Below are 9,216 nucleotides of genomic sequence, written 5' to 3'. Positions count from 1 at the left end.
AATTTCATTCATGCCGCCTCCAGTAATAAAGCTAAACACGAACAGTTTCCCTGTACAATTACCGCCAATTTCTTTTATTTTTTTCACTTTGACGACCTACCGTGTTCTCCACCAGTTTTGTCAAGTCACATAGTCATGCTTGCCATTCATACAAATGATGTCCTTTTGAAGTTTATTACTTCTTTACAAGTCAATTTTCTTAACATATTTTTCTCATTCTTGCAATCAAAAGATCATAATATCGAAACAAAATTTTCAATGCCCTCACAAAGCATTTCAAGGAACTAAAGACACCGCCGAGCTCAGGACAACATTTACAAAGCAAATCATGCAGAGAAAACAAATATCCTAGATCTTTTTTTGTATATTAGGAGTAACCTTACAGAGCATTGCCTATTGAATGGCCTTCACAATATTGTGTTATTACTTATTTCCAAAATAGTATGCTATTAAATTTTGAAGGAGAACGTTACTCTGCTACAAAAAATGTACACATTAAAGTTGCACATACACTTGCATTCCCGGATGCACAAGCCGGGAGGTTTGACCTTTTTTTAAAACGAACTTCAGGGACTAGCATGCTAGTTCTGTACAACAATCCAAACACCGAAAGTTCTACTCCATGATAGGAACAAAAAGTAGACTCCCAATGTTCCTCAAGTCAGCGACGATCATAACTGAATTTTTTTGGTGGAGCTAACTAAACTTGTTTCATTTTGAGGAGTACCAGTTGAAGTTAAGATAGTAGTCGACTGCTGTAAAAAAAAAATATGTACAGAGAAGCTACACAGTACACTAACTTACAAGCCATCGTAGTTCTGGTTGACTGAAAAATGTAATACAGAGACAAAAAAATGGCTCACCCTTTGCTTCTCCAATTCAAGGTTTCTTCTGTCACAATCAGTCTGTGCAGCCAACTCATCAATTTGTTTGGACCTTACATCAAGCTCATGCGTCATAGACTGAAGATCCAGGCTTAGCTTCTTGTTCTCGTCAACAATCGCTTTTGTATGTTCAACAGAAAGCTGTTGCATCTTTTGGATTTCTAATACACATGAAATTAAAAACATAAGTCCGACACTCATATCACTTAAAGAACGCGGCATACTCTAAAGAGGAAAGAAACCTGTGTGTGCAAATAGTTACTTGACATTGACATATATAATAAGTAAATTACCAGAAGATTAGGACGCACCTTGATTGTATGACTGTAGCTGCTGTTCCCTCTGCTCCATCATTCTTTTCAGTGACGCAGTTCTCTCCTGATACACAGATTTAAGTTCTCGTATATGCATATCAGTTTCAATAACTTTAAAAGATAAACTGGCCACAAGTTTGTTATTTTTCATTGTTTCTTCATCCTCAACACCGTCAGCCGTCTTCAGATCACCATTTCTTGTTAGAAAGTCCCCTATTGCTCCTGGAGCATTGTAATCGTCTCCTCTAGCGATCCATCCAAAAGGCTCTGGCCCTCCATGCTGTTTTTGCTGCCAGCCTATTTTCCCATACCCTTCCTTCTCAAATTGATTCTCAAATGTTAGTGCATTTCTAAAACCAACCAAGTCCTTCCCAAACTCAACGATAGCATTTCCTGTAGGGCGACCTTTACTGTACACATGGTGCACTTTCACAGGATAAAAACGTGAGAAATGCTCCTTCAGCCGGTTTGCACTTTTTCCAACATATTCAGAAGGCATATTGACTATGATACCCATCCAGGGCCAGACAAACAGGTCATCTCTGTTATGTTGAGGAGGCTGTGGATCTATAACAATTGGCTGCAGGAGTGGGCTATGCGATTTAGCTGGTTCATCATCCTTCAAATGCTTGGCAAGGGCTCGATGGTCTACCTTCTCTTTCACTTGCTGATCATGTGCAGCCCCCACACCAAGGGCATGCTGCAGTAAATCATATTTGTTATAGTCATCCTTTTCATCCGAACAAAAGGGGCATTTGTACAAGCCCTCATCATTCATCACTTGTATATCTCCTGACAGCAGAAGTGCATAAGTGTCAGACCCATAAGCTTCAAGCTCAGAATCTCCATCCGAGGTATAGTCCATTGCGAAAGAACATGGAAAGCCCAGCAACCTAGAGAGAAATAAACAAGTGCAAACGTGTTCATTAAGTGACATTATGAAATGCTTGTGGTAAATATTACAGAAAGTCAAAGATGCAGTGCCAAATAGATGAGCAATACTAGAATGACGCCTAACATACAAACCAAGAGACGAAAAGAATCTGAGTACATGTTAAGTCACTCAGCCAATGAGTAAGTTCATCTCACATTCCTTACAAACCAGTTAAATAAATAAACAAGGCATAGCACGAACTTGATGAGACTCAGTAATCTGTATTCAGTAGTATGATAGTGCTCCGCAATTCGGTAGCCTACAGAAACAGTTAATCACCCCGTCCTAACATTGTTTCCTGTTCCAACAAGGTTCAGAAAGATTGATAATCTGTAAGTTATGTGGTTCAGTAAGATGGGTGTGGATAACTCTGCAAATGCAGCATTTACAAGGCCTGGCGTCTGTATTCCACAAGGCTCTTGTAGAAATTGAAGGACCCGCTTATGCACACAATCAATTGTCCCATCCAAAAATAGGTTCCTGCTCCAGCAAATGTCTAACAAGAGTGCCATTGCAATTAATTAAGCTACAGTAAGCCACAAGACAAGTTGGGCATGCATGAGCGTTTGTGTTTCCAAGGCTCCCCCCAAATTACAGATCAGAGCAGCTGGGAAGAAGAAAAATTAACACGTTCCCAAAGGCTCAGGTTCACTGACAACACAGGGAGGTAAAATTGAGCCCCCGATCCCCTCACATAATCCACATTCAGAATGTCCACATTTGTGTGTTCCCTGCAATCCCTCGTTTCCTCCGAACAACACGCAGCACAAGAAAGTTTAGAAAATGGCCAAATTTTGAAGAATCGAGCTCCCAAGAAAGGGATCGAGGAAAGTACAAGAACTAGGAATCGAAGTACAACACGGGGGTTACGGAACGGATAGAGATGAAATCCCCCATAGCCAGGTCCAATAACGCACGCACGCACAAACGAGCACAGAAGGGGAGAGATTTTGCGGCGGGCCGTTGGGTCCTCGGACCAGACCACAAAACCACAACCAAGAAATAGGTAAAGGAACCCGGCATCACACACAAGAAAAAAAGTAAATGTTCCTGAAAAGGAAAGAAACAGGGGTTTGAGGGTTTTAAGCCAATGCTCGAGGGCGGCGGCATCCAGAGGGAGGAAGAAGAAGGGTTTCGTCCATTCTCACCCGGAGGCCGGAGCGGTGCAGCGCAGAGCGGCGGCGGGGTTTCTTGGCTTCTTCACTTGATTGATGAGTTCTTGGCGACGATGGCTTCGCTTGGGCGGAGTTCCTGGAGGGGAAAAGAGTGGGAAGCCAAGAAAGGAAAGGGAAATGAAGCGGAGGGTGGTGGTGGGATGGGGAAGCGGAGTCGTTGGGCGTGGTAAACAGAGGATGGAAGGAGGAAGGGCACATGGGCTCTGCGCTTTTAACTCTTTCACCCTCTTTTTTTTCAAACATGGAAAATCGAATGAGTAATCTCACCTACCACTTGAACTGTCCAATGCACAATGGGAAAAAGATATACTTTTTTTAACAGATCGATTGTATTAACACTAAAGATAATATAGTACATCATGATATGGCTCTCTTAAAGTAATAAAGTACCCATTTTCGAAAAAATCATGATATGAATCTCAAGTACAGAGAAGGATCAGATGTGCCTAGCTGCAGAAAACAAGTGAAAGATGGTTTGAACTCATTAAGAAAAAAAAAGGAAGATTGCAAATGGAGTCAATTGGTCACCGCTTATAAGTCCTAAAGTCGGACTCAAATGTGCCACCTCCCTAATTTTCCATGGCTTCTAGTGTGATTGATACCAGTTGATGCTCCCATGGATGGATCTCTGGTCCATCGGTCTATTTGGTGTATGCGCTTGAGGTTGAGGAGAGTTGAGTTGGGTCACCGAGCTCAATCGCGGTCGTGGTGTACATACCAGCCATGTCCGGATGAACGGTCAATCTAAGTGAGATTTGGTAACATTGACACTAAATACTCGGATTTTAGTCATAAATGATGCAACAGTAAAATGTGAAAGGAGCCAATACAAATAGAGAAAAAGTGTTGGTGAACTGAAACTTCATGTAATTTACCTAATTTGAATGAGTTATAGGTATGTTGCACTGTTAAGAGGGTACTCTTGATGAGCTTGATGGAGATGAATTATAAACTACCCCGTGACATAATCTCATCCACATATTCCTCCCAAAAATGAGAGAGAGTAAAATGATCTTCTCGGCCATGGATGTTTTTTTCTGTGATCCCGGTGTGAAATCTGGAATTCATAAAGAATTATGCATGACCGGAAAAAAGTTTGAGTAGCGATCGGATTTAATACCGGGCAGGTCTAGTGGCCTCCATGGACGTACCCAGCGGGTGGGCCGAGGGGGGCGTGGCCCACCCAGAATTTTTGGAATTTTTTTTGTTCCCCTAATGTTAGAGCTTGAAAAAAGCCCAATTGATATGTTTGTTGATCTAGACATCGACTAGACCTAGAAAGTCAGCCGCAAAGCGCAAGTGCGAGGCAGGGAGAGTCACACGATTCTCCAATTCGACACCCTGCCATGGCCGCATCGCTGAGTCTCCGTCTCCCCCCACCGGCCACCTCGGCGCCTCCGTTCGCTGGCTCCCCTTTCGTTCCCCCCCCCCCCCCTAACTTCGGTCGCTGCTGGCCCGCTGCCCCTTTTCTCCCCCCAGCTGCTGAAGCATAAGCAGGTACTCTGACAGCTCCGTGCTCTACTGCTTGGGGCCTCGGGCTTGACCGCCCGGCGCCGCCCGCAAGTGTCCAGCTCCTCCCGCCGGCCGCCGCTGCCTCCTATGCATGTATTCTCCCGGCGAATAAAGATTAGGTTTCAGGACACTGTCAAAATGTCCTATTCTTTGTATTACTGTCCATACTATTGTCAAAATGTCCTATTCTTTGTACTGATTCAACTTGTAGTTTGGCACTTGTAAAAAATATCTATTGTGTAGAAATAAAGAGAGGAATGTATGTGACTATGTCATTTATATGTTACTATAATTTTATTGTGTAGAAATGAAGAGGGCTAGCCAGATTGCGTCAAATTACGAAGAAACATGAAGCAAAAGATATTGCATCTTCCTTAACATACGAGGACTAGCCAAGTTCAGCGCAGGGGGCAGTCTTTGCCATTCATCGCGGGGCCTCGCACCCGAGCGCCCTCGCCTTCCCTTTCAGCATCTGTGGCAACTCAGCACCACCTAGGTCCATTGCCATGCTATCTCAACGGCCTCCACCACCGCACATAGACCACCTAGCACCGCCTCGTTGCTCGCAAATACGCTGCAAGGGTGTGCTCTAAATCCCTCCGCCTTTAAGTGATTGGTATCATAGATTGTTCATTTGGAATTTTTTATCACAATTGAGAAGTGCAAAAAAAATTATTAGAGGTGTGCCCACCCTGTAATTTCTTCCTGCGTCCGCCACTGGTGGCCTCTAGACTTGTTTGAAGTGGCTCGTCAACCTGGAAACTCGATTCCATACCAGACAACACGAACATTGCATGTTTTAAACAGAAGGCCGTAGCCCTGCCTTAAATTAATAAGGCCGTTGCCGGCAAGATGATACAAGATGTTGAAAACCAGCTAACAGGAACCGAAAACTACAAGCGAAACAAGAAAAGGAGTGCAACACAGCTTGAGCTCCGAGACCATTGTCCAGTCTTGTGATCCAACTAGAGATGCGTCGAAGCTGGTGAAGAAGACCGCCATAGAGGGAACCACACCATCGTCAACCTCCAGAGGCCAAGCAAAGCCCGGGCACCATCCGTTTCCACCTCCAAAGAAAGCTCCCTGCTTTCTCGCCCCGGTTCGGAGGGCCCCGTACCTGTCGGAGGTAGATCGCTCTCCCTGAGCACACATGGATAATGGAAGTTACCGCCATGGAGAAAGACTCCGAGCACTCGCCTCGCCGTCACCCACGAACATCATAGCCACCCGTAGCAAAAACCACCAAACCGGACCAAGCTGCCAGGAGTAGGCGAAGACGATGCATACCAACCTCCGCCGAGCTCATCCACCCAAACCCACTATCTCAAAACGGTGCCTCCAACGAGGGAACGGCACCACCCGAGCGCCGCCACCGTCCAAGCCAAAGCTTTGGGTTTTCACCCGAGATAGATAGGGCAGGGAGGGAGGTGATATCACCTCGATGTCGCCTTCAGGAAGGAGAACGGCGCCATCAGCGTCGTTGACGTCGCGGCCGCCATCGTCGGCCAAGGGTTTCCCCCGGTCCAGAGCCCACATCCGACCACACCCCGCAGCCACCGCAGGCAGTCCGGGGCCGGGGAGGTGCGATGAGCACCGCAGGAGGGGGAGCCACCATCTTCAGATATGGTACCAGAGGCCCATCGGGGCGACCTCCACACCACGCCCACACCCGCCGCCCCCTTCACCGCCCGCGCGGCCGAAGGAAGAGGACCGCAGCATCGGCACCGGCCGCCCGTCGTTAGGCCGGCGGTGCCCCGCCCAGCGCCCAGGGCCGCTGCCCTGGAGTCCTGGCCCCAGCCTGGTCGACGGAGGCCAACAAGCCCCGGCCACCACCTCCTAGCGCCGGCAAGGCCACGCCGGAGAGGGGAACGAGGGGAATCGGCCGATCTCGCCCAGCGGCGGCCACCCCCGCGCGGCCGTCGTCCTCCCTACAGCAGCGCACGGGGGGCCGGAGGAGAGATCCCCGCCACCCCCATCACCGGCGTCGCACGGCCTTGCCGGCGGCCGCCTCCGGGGGCGACGAGGGGAGAGGAGGGGGAGGGGGAGGCGGCGGCGGCGGGTTTAGGGTCCCCCCCCCCTCCCCGGTCGCCTGGAGGGGCGAACATTGCATGTGACCGTTAGATATCACTATAACACACATGTTACATGACGGTTATAAATATCGTGCCACACGCATATATGTCATGAACGCGGTTAGGTGTGGGACGCTAGAAATAACTGCGCTAACAAAAGTGAATGTGTGTTGTTTTGTTGGCTCCGTGCATTCTATTTGTCGCGTGGTTTGTTCAGCAGCATTCCGATAATTCACCTCGGTAGACTAAAATCTAACGCAAACTTTAGGGTCTTGCACAGATAAGGTGAGGCACAACCTTTTTGCCTTGTAAGGTACACCTTTCAGCAACAAAATTTTTAATAACCAGCAATGGTACAAAATCAGTTTGGACATTGCATCCACGTGATAATATTACTTTTAATAAGATATGAAATTTGGTTTAATTAATACAAAAAATCAATACATTACACTGCAGCCATTTTTTTTGTGGGATCCAGCTTTGGATGAAAGGTAGCCATATTGATGCATGAGAGAATAGAATCTTGAATCCCATCTAAAGAGAGAGAGACTCATCGGACTATATTCATGTGTTTGTTTGTCCATGACACTAGGTGTGCAATATAATTCACATGTACGGTCCACCAAACTAAAACTTTAATATGAAAAATGTACAAGTCTGGACTATGTTTGTCTGATTAGAGGTGTACACTAGCACAATAGCACCTCCTACTGATGAAGATCGGAGTTTGATCAGAGGTGTACAATATCACTCCTACCGATGAAGAACTATCACTAGTTTTTCTCATGAGAGGTGTACACTAGGACTCCTAGCGACAAAGAATTGAGCTATGTGTACAACAAATGGCCCCTTACCGCAACGATATTCTCAAAAGTATCCACTCGGATTATTGAAAGTACCATGGTGAAAGGCTGGCTAAGTGACACGTGTTACCTGTGGCGGCAAGGGAAACCGATAGAGCATACATACCGCCACCTTAGAGCATCTCCACTCGCCCTCTCCAAAGACTCTCTATACGTTTTTAGAGGGCGCTGGCGCCAAAAAATCGCGCCCAAACGCGGCCCCCAAAATAGTTTTTCATCCAGTGCGGCCCAACTTAATTTCCATCCGGCGCCCCTAGGTCGAACCCACTAGAAATGGAGGCTAGCGGGGGCACCGGACGGCTGGAAAAACGCCACGGGCCAGCCTTGGCAGCGAGATGGACCTACATCTTCCCGCCAGTTCTACCGATTCCCACCTACATCTTCCCGCCATTGTCGCCTTTGCGGATGCAGCCACCACTGTTGCCTCATAGGTTCGAGCCGCGCTTGGCAAGCGACGATGATGGCTCCTCCTCCGACAACGACGGTGCTTACGAGCACATGTAATATAGATCTAGATATGAGTATGATTAGTCTTTTATTTATTTAATAGAATAAAAATAATTTTATTTCAAATGTGCATTCTTTGTATGAGGGTCACCGCTGGAGGCCGATCGGCCCTCATTTTGTATTTAGCACCGGAACCCCATATAGGCCAAAAATGGATACCACCGGAGCTTATATGGGGAATGAGTGGAGATGCTCATCAAAGAGAGTTCCAGTGCCAGGAGGTCCCTTCCGGCACTTCGCTTGGCAATTACCACGGAGAAAGGTGAGACCTTCCAGCACTTCTCTTAGCAAGCTAGGGTACTTTTGGCAGGTGGTATTTTTAGCCATTTTTGTTGTGCAGCCAGGTTTATTTGTAAAGAAAAATCGATGAAAACCCAGCTAGAGCTGAAAACAGGGGTATGATTTGTAAAAAAAATGACGAAGAGCCAGTTGGAGCAGGTAAGATCTCCAAGTAAAATAAAGCACATCCAGGAATAGCAATAGCAATGACTGATGGGGGCATTCAAATGGAACTACTAGTACTTAACCAGTTAAGTGGCATGTCATATATGACACTAACAGTCTCAAATGTTGGGAGGATTTCATCGATCACAACAAAGTCGAGCAGACCTGCCGAGCCATGGGCAATGAACAACTGCTGCCATGTCGAGTTACTGCAGAACGCAATTCGTAGCTCCACCAAAATGCATCGGATGACCATTCCACTACACTTGGTGACTTTATACATAACCAAACATAGATAAGTGCCCTGCTTTGGGTCAGCGGTAGAGGAGCCATAGTGCTGAGCTGCTCTGCGCTGTCACTTGCTTACCATGGACAGCTGGATGACATGCTGGACAATTTCCTTTCTGTTCGCTTTCCTCCCCTCCTTGTGGTTCCACATCTCTGGGAAAGGAACCCTGCTGCCGCTGATAGTGTGCTCATTCAGCTCCGTCAGTGCCGTCGTCACTGCAGC

Source organism: Lolium rigidum, chromosome 4, assembly GCF_022539505.1.
Source record: "Lolium rigidum isolate FL_2022 chromosome 4, APGP_CSIRO_Lrig_0.1, whole genome shotgun sequence".
Lineage (NCBI taxonomy): Eukaryota > Viridiplantae > Streptophyta > Magnoliopsida > Poales > Poaceae > Lolium > Lolium rigidum.
This window is presented reverse-complemented; position numbering follows the sequence as displayed.